This window comes from Hyaena hyaena, unplaced genomic scaffold, assembly GCF_003009895.1.
Source record: "Hyaena hyaena isolate Hyena2069 unplaced genomic scaffold, ASM300989v1 scaffold_360, whole genome shotgun sequence".
Taxonomy (NCBI): Eukaryota; Metazoa; Chordata; class Mammalia; order Carnivora; family Hyaenidae; genus Hyaena; species Hyaena hyaena.
Window position 1 is genome coordinate 1,460,970 of NW_024080993.1, and position 17,511 is coordinate 1,478,480.

The 17,511-nt window shown below is 42.8% G+C and overlaps 1 protein-coding gene across 1 annotated transcript in view; it reads left to right on the top strand.

The window, feature by feature from the left end:
• The window catches only part of CTNND2 (catenin delta 2), a 935,777-nt gene that overhangs the window by 661,168 nt on the left and 257,098 nt on the right, over positions 1 to 17,511 (top strand). The window lies entirely within an intron of this gene.

Sequence of the window (17,511 nt, forward strand, 5' to 3'; positions counted from 1 at the left end):
GGGTGGGCATGGAGGAGGGCACTTTGGGGATGAGCACTGAGTGTTATGTGGAAACTAATTTGACAATAAACTATTTGTAAAAAAAACAAACAAACAAAAAAAATATACATAATATAGGATATATATATTACATTTGTATATGTAAGTTTGTGTATAGGTATATGTGTGTGTGTGTGTGTGTATATATACATATATATATATATATATATGTATATATACACATATATATATGCACACTAAGAAGAGATTTTCAGAAATTGCCTCGTGTGATTGTGGGGATTAGCAAGTCTTAAAACTGTAGGACAGGCGTGTAGGCTAGAATCTCAGGCAGGGGTTGATACTGCAGCTCTGAGAATTTCTTTTGGAAACCTCAGATGTACTCTTACGGGCTTACTTCTGATTGATTGGAGGCGGCCCACTTACTATGGAAGGTAATCTGAAGTTGACCTAAAGTCAGTCAGTTGTCAATGTTAACCACATCTACACAGAACCTTCAAGGCAACACTTAGATTGGTGTTTGATTCAATAACTGGGTACTGTCACCTAACCAAGTTGACATGTGAAACCAAGTTTACCTGTAGACATGTAGATGTAAAAGTAGCCATTATAGTGTCTATAAAAAGGACATGCTGGTCCATATAATGGTGATACCTCAATGGCAGGAGAGAGATACAAGATTCTTCTCCTTGGCAGATCTTCTGTACGCAGAGGGAAATCAGAAGCAAAAGAAAAGAATAGATGTGCAGAATGTTTCTGTTTAACTATACCTTGGCCAAAACTTTATGAAATATAAAAATAGGAAGGTTTTTATTTTTTTATTTTTATTTAAAAAAATTTTTTTAATGTTTTATTTATTTCTGAGAGAGAGAGAGAGAGAGAGAGAGAGCGTGAGCAGGGGAGGGTCAGAGAGAGAGAGAGACACAGAATCTGAAACAGGCTCCAGGCTCTGACCTGGCTGTCAGCACAGAGCCCGACGTGGGGCTCGAACCCACGAACCATGAGATCATGACCTGAGCTGAAGCCGGACGCTTAACCAACTGAGCCACCGAGGCGCCCCAAATAGGAAAGTTTTTAAATATGACCTACAACTCTTGGGGTTCTTTTTTTGTTTTGTTTTGTTTTTAATTTCCCAAACTTTAGAAGCCTTGATCTTTGTCTTTGTCTTGATCACGATGCACTGTCCTTCTTACTGTACCCTGTATCTCAGATGCACTGACTAGCTCCAAAGCTGAGGCAACAACTTAATGGCTTTTGTAAACTCTTCAATTAAAAAAAAAAAGAACACTGTGTGTGTGTGCGCAGCAGATGAAGTGAAATGTCCCAGGATTGAGCCATTTTATTTACGTAAGGAGTTAGCGAGGAACAGATTCCCTTCCTTGAGGGGGAGGAATTGGAACACGCAAGTCTTTTTCAGCTTCTTTAAGAATTTCCTGTGTGACCTTGAATCATGGGCCCACCCAGCCGATACCTGAACATTCGTTTGTTGTGCTGTGTTGACAAGTTAACATCTTAAAGGGTTTCTGGGCAGCCAGATGGAAGCCACTGTGTTTCTGGGGAGAAAGAGGAGACAGGGGCCAAGCCAGCCCGTCCACATGCGCGCGGCTCTGCCAGCTCTCCAGCCCCTGTGCGCTGCCTGTCTGTCGCCGGCGTCGCCTGCAGACCTCGTTACAATGCAGCATATGCCCGCTTCCCTGATGGGAAGAGTTTTGCACTGCTCTGATGTCTAGGGTTTATTAGAGGAAATCTATTAAGCCTGAGGTATGAGGCTGGCCTCCTGCCGTCGCGGGGCTCGTGGAAGCAGCCCTGAAAGCATCTGCCTTTCAGTGAAATCTAAGTTTGATGGAGACACCAGATCAGTGGAGAAGCATTATTCACCCCAGGAATATAACGACTGAAAATACCGCACCAGCTCTATTCTTTGACAGAAGAGCGTCTGGCAGGGTAATAGGAGAATGACGAAGATGTTACAGTACGTGAGAAGAGTTATCGAGCGCAGGGATTCCCAGATACCTCTTCTTGCAAATATGTGCTCAGACTGCAGAGCTACGTGTAAGAAACCAGCATAAAATAGTCATCCGTTCTCACAACAGTTTGATCGAACACGAAGAAGGAATGACGCACCGTATAGGGCCTGTCAGCGGCAGGCTCCCACGGTGGGGGGGTGGGGGGCACACGCTAATAACTCCTGGAATGTCCCCACTCTGCCCGCCAACTGGTCACAGGTGGTCCTTCGTGCCTCATGCTGGGCCGACAGCCATTCATTCACTTAGGTGCGTGAAGCCCAGGTAACAAGACGTGTCAAGCATACGTCCTCTCCACCCTTTCCTTCATGCTCACTGTTCTAGACCAGAACTCACTAGCATCCGCTAAAGGAAATCTACTCTGCCTTTTGGTAACATTATCAGGAGGGAGTCAACAGAGGCCCATGTAATATGACCAAAGACGATTCATTTCCTATGATCTTTGTCGGGCACCATCGGAAATATTCCCTAAACCAGTAGTTCTCAACAGGGGGGTGGTTTTGCCCCCCTTCCCACCCACCCCCCTCCGGAGATACTTAGCAATATCTGGAGATATTTTGGGTTGTCACAACTGAAGGGGGTGCTATTGGTATCTAGTGATTAGAGGTCAGAGATATCACTAAATATCTTACAATGTTAGGAAACCCACCCCCCTTTCCCAACCAAGAAGTCTCCAAAATATCCATAGTCCTGGGTTTGAAAGACTCGGCCTTACTCATGTGTCTTCTTCCTCTTAGCTCCATCCTCAACTTCCCAGATGGAAGCATCTAGGGCCAGGGATCCTACGTTATTCGCTATAGTTCATGGACATTCAGGAAAAACTCAGTGAACAAATGAGTGAATGAATGAGCTCAGGAAGGTATGGCAGGCTAGCCAGCAAGTAACAGTTAAGTTAGCACTTACGTGATATTTGCATATACAGTATTGCATTCTATCATTGTTATTGTTTTTATCTTTGAGGTGTGTTTATCCTGGCATAATTTCATTTGTTCACTGTGCACCTGACTGTATGTAAGCCAGTGTGCTAGGCACCAGGAACAATGCAATGAGAAAAATGGTGTGATGCCTGCCCACTGGAGTTTACTTCCCCAGTGGAAAAAAACGCCATGAACCAATTAAACAGATAAGTGTGAAATTTCAGTGGGACAAACACTACAAGTTCTGCTTGCCCGACACGAAAGAAGCCTGGGAAATGTCCATAGTGCCATGAATTCGCATCTCCTCAGGAGTGGTGTGCCCCGCAGAGGAGACCTTAAGTCTCTGTGTTAACATGCCAGTATCACCTGTGGATATTATCAACTACTTAGTCATCAGGAAGGAGCTTTTGCAGGTCTTAATTCTCGAGCAGAATTGCATTTCCCAGCAGGTGGGAAATGGCCCACGTTAGTAATGGAGAAAGGTAGACTGCCAGCCCACATAGGGACCTGCACACGGTGCTGAGGGAAAAGGCAGGGGCCAGCGTACGGGGCTGTTCTGGAGCACAGGACTGTGCATGACGGAGTACAAGTGGAGAATTTCTAGAAGGCCAGTAAGATATTCTGGTTTGCTTTGGAACCTTGCAGCAGTGTTTTTTGTGCAGGATAAGGTGGGGGTGGGGATTTTTCCCGACTAGAGGGAGCCCATTGGGAAATATCACAGTTTTCATAACAAGAAATAATAAGCCTGTGGACCGTGGCTCCAGCAACGGACTGCTTTGGAAAATGAGTTCACAGTTCTCCTGTCTGGTGTCACTGGGCGTGGTGGGAGAGGGGGAGGAGCTTACATAACATTCTCTTATTGGCGGCGTTATTTCCTAATAGCTATTGAAGGAGCAGTCCCTTATAAATATTTGTTTTCCCCCAAGGTAACAATGCCCATCCTCCCCTTCATCAGCATCCTACTAGACTGGGTAACCTTGATGTTCACGGCAACTCTGTGGATTTAGCGTTTCAGAGAAAATGAGACAAGACTGAATTTTTCTTTATGTTATCATAGGGTGATTTTAGCTCTAAGAGTCTTTTCCCCAAAATATTTGAGGCGTCCCCAGCTGCTCAACAAACATGGAAAATGCCGGGATCCAAAGATGATTGTCACACGCTTTCTGCTTAAAGTTCTGGTTGGGTTGTGTGTGAAACCTGCAAATACAAATTCGCCTTTCTGGGAAAGATGTTCTAAAAGAAGAAGAGGAAACCCAACTGTAGCAGAAAGGAGCCTGGGAGCCCCGCTGCAGTTGGGGTGGCTCATTCTCCAGAAAGTAAAGTTTCCTTTCACGCCCCCCACCCCACCCCAGCCCCATTGCTAATTCAGGATTCTTTCCTCTCTTCTATTTAACCATCAAGGCTGTATTAAATCAACAATAGGTAGTAAACTTGAAATCTCAGATATTTGAGAGACTCAGAACATAAATCAGTCAAGGCACATTTAGAAAAATTCTGTGAGTTTTTCTACACGTATAGAATAGGAGATGAAGAAAAGGTGTTTAAAACTTACCCACAAACGTCTAGCTCTGGCATCGTCGAGAATACAAATTTTAAGTAACAACAACTACCCAAGCCACTGGACTTCGCTCTGGGAAATGAAGATACTCAGCTGAACTGGCAGTGTTTCTCACCTAAAGTTAGTGCCTTACGCAGGTTATATCCAGACTATCCAAATGTGTGTAATATTTCAACCAATTAAAATTACTTCTCAAACCTGTAAAGGGTTTTCCTAACTCAGGAAATATTTTATAGAAATTACAGACTTCTACTTGAAGGTAAAAAACATCTAGACCTAAATAAAACATAAAAAAAAATTAAAAAAAACAAAAAGGGGGCGCCTGGGTGGCTTAGTCGGTTAAGCGTCCGACTTTCGCTTAGGTCATGATCTCGCGGTTCATGGGTTCGAGCCCCGCGTCGGGCTCTGTGCTGACTGCCAGCTCAGAGCCTGGAGCCTGTTTCAGTCTGTGACTCCCTCTCTCTCTGACCCTCCCCTGCTCACACTGTCTCTCTCTCTCTCCTAGAAATAAATAAAACATAAAAAAAAAAAAAAAACATCTAGACCAAGCCTTCTTTCTTATTTTTGTATCCACCTGCATAGAATGTGGATATGAATGTTTTCATAACTTGAGGAAATACACATTTCTCGTGACTTTAGTGGATAAAAACCTTCCTGCAGATTCTGCCTCTGAGCACAGTCCGGACCTCTGATGCTTAATCAAATGGAAGTCAAACACTCTCTGAAGAGCATGAGAAAATTTGAGTGTGCTCCGTTCTGTTATGCCAAAGAAGACAGTGTCCTTTGCACTACGTGTGATTAAATTCCTCCTTTGTGCCCACACAGATTTCCCCTTCCTTAACCATCCCTGAGGACCACAGCTGTAGATGGGGTGGGCTCTGCTTCATGCAACAAGCACAGGCTATAGACTCATTGAAAGTCAAGGTGGTTCTCGGGCTTCCTTTCAACAAATTGGGAGGGCGCCTGGGTGGCTCCGTCAGTTAAGGGTTTGACTCTCGATTTCAGCTCAGGTCACAATCTCATGGTTGATGAACGCTCCAGGTCAGGCTCTGCATTGACAGCACAGAGACTGCTTGGGATTCTCTCTCTCTGCTCCTTCTTGCTTGCTCTCTCTCTGCTCCTCCTTGCGCACGTGCTCTCTCTCTCTCCCCAAATAAATACATAAACTTAAAAAAAATTGGGCAAGTCTCTCAAGCTCTCTGAACCTCAGTCTCTTTATCTATAAAGTAGAGCTAATCATAGGCCCTGCCTTCCGGAGTCATGGGGAAGAAGACTTAATTGACCACTAACACTTATTGAGCAACTACTAAGGCTTATCACTTTGAATATTAAAGTTGGATGATTTATGTAAATTTAAAAAACCCAGTCAAGATTTTAGCTTATTAGGTTTATACATGCATCATTTTATGAATCCATTAATTAGAGGCATTTTGCTGCTCATAGTAGGAGATTTTGATAGAAATACTAAATAGTTTGGGGACAAGATAATATACCCATAAATACAAATAAATGAATGTACTGAAGAGACAGAAAGATACGTATTTTATTATCAGACCTTGTTTAAAGAAAATATCTGTTTTTAATTCCAACCAGCAGATTTTGATTGGCATGGCCAACCCCTATGGAAAATTTAAAACAGGAAAACACTAAATGTAGTAGAATAATACAAATTAGGAAAATGTTTTATGTCTGGAAAGTGTTATTTATTATACCTCAAACAGCATAAATCTCTATAGACATAAACCTCCAGACGGCCGATTGTACTTGACATCATAATCATTAATTGAATGAATACCATGTGACTGGCAAGAGCCAGAGAAATGCAGAACATAATGAATTAGGAAGGAATTTGGAGAAATGGGCCCAGTGTGGGACCAAGTACAATTTAGAGAACAGGACATAAAAGAAAAGTAAGGGGTTGTGTTTAGGAACTGGTTGAAGGGAGCCTGGGTGGACCAGTTAGGGGGCCATTGGACTCTTGATTTTCCACTCAGATCTTGTGGTCTGTGGGATCAAGCTCCATGTGCGGCTTTGTGCTGCTGACCTAGTGGAGCCTGCTTGGATTCTCTCTCTCCCTCTCTCTCTCTCTCTCAAAATAAATAAATAAATAAACATTTAAAGAATGGTTGAGAGCACCTATCTTTCTCTGAGTAAGACCTCTCCTTTTCCATCCCACCCCCTGACTCTGGGTCCTGGAATCCTTACAGTTAGATGGCCTAAAGTTGTAAATGGACTTTGCTTAAACATGAAATATTTTGCTTTATAAAAGTCAATGGCATAAAATGCCTGTGTGTGTTACTGATTATTTTAAAATTATGCAAGTCTTGATTTAAAAACAGAAAGCAATTACCATTGAAAAATACATAATGGACATGGAGTTAGTCCTAAATTAAATGAATTTTACTTTCTTCTAACGAAATCTCCGAGAGACAGACATGCATCCTAACTTCTGGTTTTTTGTAAAATTTAAAATGGAAACTGTTTGGTTAGAGACTGCAGCATCTTGGTAAGGAGGGTGGGTCTACCTAAATTTTAATTCTGCCTCTATCACTTGATGGTCCCTGGGATCTCAGGCAAATTGCTAAAGCTTTCCCTGCCACAGCTGCTGCATCTATAAAATCGGGGTTCTGATGGTACCGCTCTGATGGGAAGGAGGGATGAGGTGGGTAAGGTGCCTAGAGCAGTTGCTAGCACATAGGACTCGCTCAATAAATGGGAGCTCTTAGTACGTTGAGTTCTACTTGTACAAACAAAGGGCATGTCAGTGCTTACTGTGGAGTCATATTATGTAAGGAGATATTCTCCCTGATTATTAAATCTATCATTCTCTCGAGAGGTAGTGGATAAAGTAGTATCTCTATACAGCCTCTGATCACTCCAGTGCAGTTAAATCTAGAAAGAGTACCCGCTACGTTCATCCGACAACAGTCTTCAGTTCACTGAGCTCATTTGCTTTCTGTGGCTCCCGTGTTTTCTCACGTGACCTCCCTTTCTGTAGTCTGAGTCCACAGAGCCCAACAAAACTCTGGAGAAAAGGCTGGAAATGAGTGTGAAGGTCTCTTGAAATCAAGTTTAAGAATGAGAACTTCAACAATAATCTCAGACAGTGTAGGACACGCTGAATATAAGTGTTTTCAGCAACAGCATTGCCACCAAAGCAGTATTTTTTTTTCATGAACATCGCATCCCATTGTACTTTACTCTTACGAAGGTAAAAAAGAGAGAGAAAGAGAAAGAGATGGCAAGTTTAAATGTTGGTATCTTCTCCAAATTCTCTTGTCAGCATTTTTTAAATACATAGCAAAACATTAGGGAACACTGGAATTTATGTCTTTAAAAGTCCTAAAATAATACATTTTAAAACAATTTACAAAAGGAAAACCTGTTACAAAGTAGTAAGAACATTTTCCCAAATGACGCATGTTTATGTTCATTGAACTTAACTCGTGCGTCACTTCACTGAAATTCTAAATTTAAATCTTGCAAGATAAACTTTATATTCCAATAAGTATCATTTCCCCACCCCCCAGCAATTGTTTATTATGCAAAAATTCTTCATTTAGGTTTAGGTCACAGCGATGGGAAGGGCCATTCCTTTACCGCTGTTCCCCAGCCACGTTCAGCACGGCAAACTCAGAGGGGAGCCTCAGGATAATTTAAGTTTTCAAGAGAAACAAAACATCCGTCGAACACCAGGAGAAGCATGAGCTGTGTTAGTTCACTTTCAAAATTCAGTTGTGTCACATTCCTTTTGATGACATCATAAACTCGCAGACGCGGATTTTCAGAAATTTCTGGCATAGAAAGCAAGCACCATGTGAAAATGAGGAGGCAGAAGTGTCTGATGCTGCAGTTGGAGAAGCGGAGCCGCACCCCAAAGGCACTATCTTGTTAGGACATAGACAATTCTGAAGTTGTTCCCATTCGGCGACGTAATAAATGGAGCTGTCGGTCAATTGTTCTGGCCCAGGGACACCATGAAAAACTGACAGAGAACCCCATGAGCCAATAAAATTGGGAAACCTCTGCAGCTGTATAAAGTCAAGCTCTGCCTAGTTTTTGTATCTGGTCACTTCCCACAAAGAAAAACCAAATGTGTTCAACAATTAGATATTAAATTAGCATTCTTCAAGATCCAAGTGATTTGTTTCCCTGTGGCTTCAGTTCACAGCTGTGGATGGAACTTAAACTGTTCTTCTAGTGAATAAAGAAATGCTTAATGAAGAAATCATAATTCTTAATTAGTGAAAAAGATAAAAGAAATGGGAGCTTTTATTATTTGCATAAATAAAGCTATACTTATCTGCCACTTGCTCTTTTCTCCTGTAATCAAACGGAATCCATGAGCCCTGTTGGCCATCCTGCCCGTTCTAAATTAGAAAATTCTATGGCAGCAATAACGGAAAGTATCTTGAAACTCATTGCAAACTTTTCAATTAATTTTCAAATTAATCACAGCCATTCTACTAAGAGTTAGGCGGACACTGAGGTAATAAAAGCCGAGTCTAAGACTTTATCAATGGGTAGAAATTAAAGGTAATGGGACATTGTTATCTGGAAATGAATACCTTCCTTTTTTTATGATGGCACTTTAAAAAGAAGCTTGCTAATACTTTCAGTTGCATAGATACGGAATCTCCCAGAATAATGGTATACAGCTGGCCTGCCTTACCCCTTTCACTGATGATCTGCAAGGATTACTAATAAATATCCACTGCTCATTATCTTATTCAAAATGAGGGGTGTGTATGTATACATATTTAGAAACATCCAGGCACACAAGTGATGTGAAATAGGATAAAAGGAAATGCCTGCACATGGAATTCCTCTGCATCTAATGTCCAGTATGAGAAATAATTGTGAATGGCCACTTGGACACCGTAGTTCTCTTTTTCTAGTATTAAGACTGTGCTCACACCTTCATAGCTTCTTTATACTTCCTTTAAGGGCAAATGGCAGCAAACCTTGCTAGGTGTGTTGGGGTAGGTTTTTGATGTAGGCACGAGCGACTGAGTGTTTATAGTTCTTTGCTTCCTTGTTTGTTTTCCTTTTCTAGCAGCTAAAGAGCAACTACACCCAAAAGTTTTCCTCCCATTTCTGATACGTTTCAATAACAACAGCAGAAAAATGCTGGGAGATGTAAGCCCCGAAGTCGTTCATCAGTACTTACATTCGAGCACTTACAATTAGAGTTCGGCTGTCTCTCAGATTTTAAAATAAGCAGCCAAGTATACAAAAAAACAAAGAGGTAGACAGAATGTGGCTTCATGGGGACAAAGCAACTGGCCCCTTCCCTCCCCTTCCCTTATTACCTTCTCTTCCCTTCCTTTCCCTCCCCTTCCCACTTGTGGTTCTGATGTCATGTTGACAGAGCTTAACAGCACCACTTCAGCCCCCAGAATGCCACTTCTCCAGACAGAGAATGGAATATTGATCTCTGGTATCTTCCCTTCCCTTTCTGATATCCCCTGGGCCTCCCCTAACAGGGCAGCCCCAGGCCTGGGGGCCAAGTAAGAGAAGAGCAGAGCCTGGTGTTCCTTTGAGCAGAAACAATTTCACAGAACATCAGCATCACACAAGGCCACCCTGACGATGACAGATCAAGACAAAATCAAGACCCCTCCCTCATCATGTCTGAACACTGACCAAACGTGAATGTTGTCCACATCACTGATGGAAACAGCCACCTGTCCAGGCAAATTTGGATGACTCCTCTTTCTTCACCAATTGCAGTTGGAGCCTTGCTTTGTCTTCTGTCCTTCTAAATCTTTAAGAATCTTTAAGATAGTGAGTTACGTCTTGGCAACAGCCAATCCAGGACCAGACCCTGCCCCCAAAGCCCCTAACACAAACCCAGCTGCTAGAAATCGGCTGTAACACCATCTTACTGAAATACCCTGCAGTCCCGTGGCGGGGCGGGGCAGGGGGGGTCCTGTCTGGTTTAGGGGCGATAAGACCCATGTTGTACAACCACAGATGTGACCTGATGCACGTGGTTGGATTGCGTTGACATGGCTAGCAACATGCTTTTTAAAATTGACCCATCCTGGGGCACGTGGCTGGCTCGGTCTGTAGAGCATGTGACTCTTGATCTTGGGACTGTGAGTTCAAGCCCCACATTGCGTGTAGAGATTACTTAAAAAATATTTTTTTAATTAAAAAAGTTTACCCTTCCTGAGTACCACCGTCTTATATAGCACATTAATTTCTTATCAGGAAATTAATCCATAAGACAATTCGAATAAGTGTTCTTTTTCCTTCTTACATAAGATGCTTTTTCTAGTAGGTAACTCTGCTCCCACATTATCGCCCACTACAGTTCAGAGGCAAAAACCAAGGTTTGGAACTGGAGTTGCAGGTTTGGAACTAGGTTTGCGGCACAGACTTGGGGAGGAGACAGCTTGGCTGAACGTAACTTTGAACAAGCTTTGAACCTTAACAATTGACCCCCAGGTTCCATGCACCAACTTACTTGTGACCTCAGTCAGGGCACTGAACAATCAGACCTGAGTTTCTCAGCCTCACAATAAACAAAGGGAAATGCTAGCTAAAGGACCCTCCCATCCTAAAATGTAAAGAAAAGCAAATCAAAATGCGGATGTACAAATTGTGGAAATACTAAGCCACTTTTATGATTTTTCATGATGGTATAATTATTTCATAATGTTAGTAATAATTATTTCTGCCATCCTTTGGCCTGATTTGAGTCCAGCACTGCCGAAAGGGAAAGAGGCAACTAGATGGCCTTTAAATATAGGTCTGGTATTTTTTGAATACGTTTTATTCAATGTACAGTCATTGCTTATTTATAGTTGTCTTCTCTGCTAAAGTATAAGTAGTTTGAGGTCAGGACTCAATATTTGTATCCCCAGGACCTAGAACTTGTCTTGCTTCCTAAAAAGCCCTCTCAAATACTCCTGGAAGGAGACCATGCATGGGTGCTATTTTCAGAGGATTTGTTACTTCATTGTAAAGAATATCTTCAAACACCTTTCTCACTTGGTACCTCTTCTGGACCAAATTTTGTTAGATTCTAGTAAGATCTTCCTTAAGGGGAATCTTTCTGTTCAGGGTTCTCTGAAATACGTTGAGTTGTCATTCTTTGGAAGACTGACATGAGGTGACAGACATGAAATCGTGTGTGTGAAACATGCTACTAACATTCCCAGGCCCAAAATCAACAATGGGCGTCACTGGATACCCCTGGACTCTGCTTAGCAGTCACCCCCCAAGTATATCCTCAGAGCTGACATTCTAAAGACACTGTGACAGGGGCCATGGGGAGGGTTCTTGCTTCCAGAAACCTGGAGGCCAGCATGCAATCTTTGGACATGGGTTCTTGCTTCTAGGATGCATTTACCCATGTCATTATGGCTTTTCTGAGAGGTTCAGAAGTGTTGGTAAACAGAATCTTATTAAAGAAGCTCTTTTTAAAAAATTTCTTTCACAGAGAACTATCAGAAGATATCGTTATTTAGTTTATAAGAAAGTGCACTCCAGGGGCGCCTGGGTGGCTTAGTCGGTTAAGCGTCCGACTTTCGCTTGGGTCATGATCTCGCGGTTCGTGGGTTCGAGCCCCGCGTCGGGCTCTGTGCTGACTGTCAGCTCAGAGCCTGGAGCCTATTTCAGAGTCTGTATCTCCCTCTCTCTCTGACCCTCCCCTGCTCTCTCTCTCTCTCCTAGAAATAAATAAAAATATTAAAAAAAAAAAAGAAAGTGTGCTCCATTCTATAATTTATACATAGTACGTTTTGAGGCCATTTTTAATAGTATTTAATATTACTTTTCCTTTAATACACACACATATAATAAAACTTTTTGAGGGTGATCAAGGCCTTTGTGGCTTTTTCTCAAATACCTAATCTAATTCTGAGGCAAAATCCTGGTCTCTGCCAATGCTGACAAAGGAAAAACTATTGCATTAACATCCTACAATCATGGACCTCTCTCATGGGTCTTGGGTGTCAGATCCTTCCTTCTGTTCCCACTGGACGTTCGCAGGTCCAGATTTTTCTAAGCATCACGGACTGTTAATTTTAAAGTGGGTATGCAGTCGTAGAATACAAACATTTTCCATAAAGTCATTATGGCTTACACGGAAAAGTTTATGGGCACTATTTGTCCTTTGTTTCCTGGTACTACCACCAAGCACAGCCTTTTAGAATTTCCAGGACAATTAAACGCTTATATGTATGAATTTGATTTTTCCTTGTGGAACCTATTTTATGGAAAATGTCTAGTTGTATTAATAGATAAAAACCAGTATTCTAAATTTTAGTGAGACTGAATAGGTATTACCATAGAATTGATTATATTATTTGCAACCTAATGGACTTTTAGAATATTTAAGCCCTTGGTAGAAGCAGAAATTCACTGGTACTTAAAATACATGAGATTAAAAATGATAAATAGTAGCGTAAATTTTTGCTAATCATTTTATGTTAGTTTCCCCCCTTTGATTTCCAATAAATTGAACTCCGAGTAAAAGCCCTTTGCTTGGCTAAGATTTATTTAAGGCGCCCAGTACCTGTAATAGTTGGGAAATGAGCAATTTTCTCATTATTTTGCTGTTTCTCCACTTCAGCAGCCAGTAGAAAACTTGCTAGTTGAAACCACTCCTCCTCGTTCTAAAATAATAGATGCCAGCCCCCCAAAGTGGGTCCTAGCCTGGCCAGCCCACCCTGTTGTCCGCAGGCAAGGTGTGTCGCTGAGGCAACAGGAATCATACGTGAGCGCGAGCACGGGGTGGGCGGAGGGCCGATCAGGGCAATCCACGGGCCGTCTCTTGCCTTCACACTCTGTGTGCACCCCGGCTCCACCTGCAGCAAGCATCCTCACCCCCTGCACACTCAGCACTGTCACCTTGGCCAGGGTCCTCCACAGGAGCCACTGAACTATTTCCTGCTCCATCCTGTCCCCTAGAGTCTGTTCTCAATGCTGCATCCAGAGGGACATTTCGGAAACTCTGCTCCATCAAGGCGTAATTTACAGGCCATAAACGCACCGTTTTAGGCTTGCAGTTTCCGACTGTTGACAGACGTATACATCCAAGTACCCACTGTCAAAGTGATTCTCCAGAAACGTGAATCAGATCACAACATTCCGGAGCTCCTTGTATCTCGCAGAGCAGAGTCTGGAGGCCTACCGTGACTGAGGAATCCTGTGTGATCCAGGCCCCTGCCGCCTCTCTACACGTGGCCCCAGGACCCATGCCACTTCACTCACTGGCCTTCTCCCCACTTGCCTGATGTGCTAATTAAGCACATTCCTCCTCACTCTCTTGTCACTGCTCTTCCCTTCTGGAACATTCCTTCCACCGTGCACCTTTAGGTCTGTGCTGCAGGGTCACCTTCTCAGGGACGTCTTCCATAGCCACAGAGTTTACAATAACAACCCCTGTATAGCACGTGTGTGCACCCACGTGTGTGTGTGTGCGCACACACACACACACACACACACACACTCATGTTGCCTATGTCTGCCTTATTCCGTTACACCTATGTTAGTTTCCTGTGGCGGCTGTAACAAAATACGACAAACGAGGTGGCTTAAAACAACAGGGATTTATTCTCTAACAGTTCAGGAGATCAGAAGTCTAGTCAAGGCATCGGCAGAGTTGGTTCCTTCCAGAAGCTCTAAAGGAGAAACCCTCCATGCCTCTCCCCTTGCTTCTGGTGGTTGCAGGCAGTCTTTGGCATCCCCGGGCTTGTGGCCACATCACTCCAGTCTCTGCCTCTGTCTGCACATCGCTATCTCCTCTCTGTGTCTCTCTGTGTCCTTTTATGCATCTTATGAGGACACTGCCATTGGATTTAGGGTCCATCCTCATCCAGGAAGATCTCATCTTGATCCTTAATTACATCTGTAAAGACTCTATTTCAAATAAGCTTACATTCTGAGGTCCCAAGTGGGCATGAATTTTTGAGGGGACACCATTCAACGCAGTATACACTTAACACTGTCTGACAAATAATGTATTTTGCTTTCTTGATAATAAATTGCCAACGACCATTAGGAAGCAGCTCCCTACGGACAGGAACTTTTGCTGTGTTCGGTACTGAATCTCCAGTAGCGAGACGCACAGGGGTCACTCAGTGAACGTTGGCTGGGGGAGTGAGTGGTTTATAGCTGAACCTGACACAGCAGGAAGCCAGGCGGTCTGCAGGAATATAGTGAGAGGTGAAGGCTGCGGCTTAGAGAGGTGGGTGTTTCAAATAGACAGACAAGAGGTGGTCGGTAAGTCGGAGTAAATCGGTAGAGGAGTGGACTTGATCATCCGCGATCACAGGGTGCATTCCCAGAGGCATGAGGTGGAGGCGGTGCCTCTTGGGATAATTCCACCAGCTCCCTCTGCTCTCCGTGCAGTCTCTCCCAAGGGGTGGTCTCTTGACGGCTTAAAAAGACCATATGTGCATTTGTTTCCTGTGGCTGTTATAAATGAACACGAAGTTGATGACTTACAGTAACACATTTATTCTCTTATACTTCAGAAAGCCAGAAACCTGAAATCAGGTTCGCTGGGCTATCATCAGCGTGTCCCTATGGCCATGCTGTCTCCAGACATTTTAGGAGAAACTCCTTGCACTTATCTGTCCCAGCTTATAGAGCTGTATTCCTTACATCTCTTGGCTCATGGCCCCTTCCTCCGTCTTGAAAGACAACAACATAGGATCTTATTTCAGTGGCATGTTGCCTTCTTCTTCCATGCAAAGCCCGTTTTGTCAAATAAGGTAACATTAACAGGTTGGAGGCATACCTTTGGGGCCATTATTCCACCTACCAGAGATATCCTAACTAGAGACCAGCCAAGGATCTTGGGACACGTATAGAGAGTTCCAGATTCTTCCTTCCTGATTTCCCAGTGCAGGAAGTGGTGGGATTCTGTGCTTTCATTTAACTAACAGGAATACTCCTTTTCTCCCCTATTAATTTCTCTGCTGATGGCAGGGCTACTTGTAAGGAGAGCATCAACCTTGAAACAAGCAAGTACGTCAACCTTACGCTCATAACATTTGAATCCTCCCTCTTTTTTGTGCTTGATTTTTCATTTATCATATCATCATAGATGATATGGTCTGTGCAAATTGCCTCAGCATTTTGTGAAAAGAGAGGGTGTAATTAATAATGCAGATTTGAGATGAAAAGAGGATTGTCCCCAGGAGGAAAGAGCTGGCTGGGTGGTCCCTGATGCCATCAAGTCCCTGGGAGCAGAACACATCTATAAGGAGCACAGCGGCTGCTCCATCAGAAGACAGGTCGAGAAATCACGATTCCATAAAGTAATGCTAATGATGCAGTTTTGGGAATTACACTTTCCCAAAACATAAAGCTTGGAGAGAGCCATTTCTTTCTAAAAACGAAACAGTTAAGCTTGTTTTCTAGACAGTCATAATTCCAATGCTGCTGTTTCTATGAAAGCAAAGATTTGTTTTTTAAATGTGATAAGCCACATAGGGCAGTTTCTGGTTTGGGCTGCAAAATGCCCCGGAGTGAGGACGAAGACCCGGGCGTTTCCATGTGCTTCTCATTGGATAAGGTCTTGTTCATCAACAAGAATTGAAATACATCCGTTTCATCATAAAACTACCCACCTATCTAACGTTCTTATGCACCCCCAATGTTATTAACAAGACCACATCAAAAACCAAACAGCTCACCTCATGGCTCTAGATGCCAAAGTTAAAGCCAATATGGTCTTTAAAACCTTAAGCTAGGGGACACCTGGGTGGCTCTGTTGGTTAAGCGTCTGACTTCAGGTCATGCCATGATCTCACAGTTGGTGGGTTTGAGCCCTACCTTGAGCTCTGTGCTGACAGCTCAGAGCCTGGAGCCTGCTTCAGATTCTGTGTCTCCCTCTTTCTCTGCTCCTCATCTCCTCGCTCTCTCTCTCTCTCTCTCTCAAAAATAAATAAACATTTAAAAAAAACTTAGAGTTCAAAATTTTTAAATGGTGGAGATTTTCATATCTTTAAGTAATGTCCATGCAGCCCTGCCCCAACGGAAATTACTGAGGCTACAAAGTGGGCAATACCCCTCCAACATAAAGAATCAAAGGAAGCAATGTTTCTCTGACATGAAGCTTTGCTGAAAATCGTATTTTGAATTCCCAAAGACTCTGGCCCTGGGGCCCTTTTCAATGCAGAAGTAAACATGATAAAATCTCGTGACAGCGCATCAACTCCCGGGTTTCTGTGCCAGCATAACATAGTAACGGATTTCAAACTGTTTGCTATTTAGCTCTGAGTGGAGCGCTTGTAATTTTAGCAACTCAGAGAGTCCATATAAGAGTGAGAATTTTGTCACAATATTGTTGGTCTATGTGACAAGTTTTAATGGAGAAAAGGTTACATTTGCATATTCTCCATTTCCATTAACATTTCTAAAGTGAAGCCCAGTAGCAAATGAGAGTTAGGAGTTTGCTCCAGTAGAAAATCCTAGATGGTTCTTATTTCTTAGTCTTCTCTCTGTCGTCTAGTTATATATGGTACCTGGTATGTCTCAAGGGTCCACACTGCATACCAGACACTGCTCCAAGGGGTTCATATATATTATTTCTGATCAGCCCACTAATACTCCAGGGTAGGAATTATTATCTCATTATGAAAGATGGACTCAGCGAACATTTGCTCAAAACAAAGAGCATGCCAGCCGGTGCAGATTCAGCAGCAAACCAGAAGCAAGGCAGAAGGAGCCCAAGGCTGCAGAAAGAGTTCATGGTTGAGCAGGGGTTGAACCAATTCTGTCTGCATCCAAAGAACTTTTGCCCACCATGGCACTCTGCCTCTGGAGGGGGTAGGAGACAAAGCAAATCATTTCAAAGTGGCACATTTCCATGCACAATTTTTACTAAAAGCTAAAGCAGTGTCTCTTTACACTTCTGTTCTTTCGTGTAAGTATCATGTCTAGTATCAATAAACCAATCAGTAAAAGGTTATTTTTTTCATTAAATGGCATTGTATAAATATTTTAAATATATACAAAGGTCCTTTAGAACAATCTTAAGGTAACAATAGTA